This window comes from Leptonychotes weddellii, unplaced genomic scaffold (assembly GCF_054177405.1).
Source record: "Leptonychotes weddellii isolate Sample4059 unplaced genomic scaffold, ASM5417740v2 HiC_scaffold_35142, whole genome shotgun sequence".
NCBI classification, from domain to species: Eukaryota; Metazoa; Chordata; class Mammalia; order Carnivora; family Phocidae; genus Leptonychotes; species Leptonychotes weddellii.
This window is the reverse complement of record NW_027952136.1, coordinates 1-1,223: the sequence shown is the minus strand read 5'-3', so window position 1 is coordinate 1,223 and position 1,223 is coordinate 1. Positions and strand designations below refer to the sequence as shown.

The 1,223-nt window shown below is 46.7% G+C and overlaps 1 pseudogene; it reads right to left on the bottom strand.

Moving 5' to 3' along the window:
* Nucleotides 1-6: 6 nt before the first annotated feature.
* LOC145719230 (importin subunit alpha-1 pseudogene) lies at nt 7-1,217 on the bottom strand (annotated as a pseudogene).
* Between the last annotated feature and the right edge of the window lie 6 nt (nt 1,218-1,223).

Genomic DNA, 1,223 nt, shown 5'->3' with positions numbered 1-1,223 from the left:
CTGTGTCTTAAAGTCTGCCGTAGAGAGAACACCAAGGAGGAATGGGACTAATCCATGATTCACAACTTGCTGTATCTGGTCCTGGCGACCAGCTGTGATGTTTGACATTGTCCACGTAGCTTCCTTCTGAATATTAGTTTTGGGGTTCATTAGGAGGCTGGGAAAAACAGCAAGTGCTCCTGCATCTATTACAACCTGAGTCTGTTCATCCGTCCCAGTGACAATATTTCCTATGGCTCTTAGCGCAGGAGTCACAATGGGCAATTCAGTAGCTCCTAGAAGCTTCACAAGCTGGGGCACAACTCCTGTTTTCACAACCATTTCAATCCGTTCATTTGGACCATCAGTAAGGTAGGAAATGGCCCAGCAGGTATCTGCCAATACTTCTGGATCATCATGATGCAGGAGACGAACTAAAGTAGGAAGAATCTGCTCGACAGCATCTAATGGGGGTGCAGGATTCTTGTTGCGACAAAGGTTTGAAAGTGTCCAAGTAAGGTTACGTAAGTAACCACATGCTAAAGATGACATATCAGGAACTGCAAGGAGAGCCAATAGTGGGTCAACTGCACCATACTTAATAACCAAGTCTCGAAAAACTGAACCATCACCTGCAATGTTTCCTAGAGCCCACACAGCTTGTTCACTGATGTGGGCATGGGAAGATGCCAACAGAGAAATGAATGCTGGGATAGCACCTCCATCTACCACGGCCTTGGTCTGTTCTGACGTCCCAGAAGCAATGTTAGTGAGAGCCCAAGCAGATTCAAACTGAATGGGACTACAATCAGTTCTGCCCAATGGGAATCAAACCAGCCCGGATTATGTTGTCTATGGGGAGCTGTTTTTCCCTAGAAAGCAGTTTCCTAGCAGCTTGAGTAGCCTGGAGCTGGCTTTCCAAATTGTTGCTATTTATGCCTTTGACAATGTCATCAACAGACCAATTTACAGTGCCCTGGTTGTTGCGGTTTTCCTGTAGTGGAGAGGTAGCATCATCAGGAAACGAGCTTACATTTCTCCTTTTCAGCATCTGGTCATCCTTCTTAGCTTTCCTCAGCTCCACATTAACTTCTATTCGGCGCCGCCTCATTTCTGTACTGTCTTTCCCCTTGTTCTTGAATCTGTTAAGGCGGGCAGCTGGTGAATTAGCATTCTCGTTGGTGGACATGGTTATGAGACAAAGGGAGAAAGCTACACGGCCGGCTCAGGCTTCCACAGAAGGC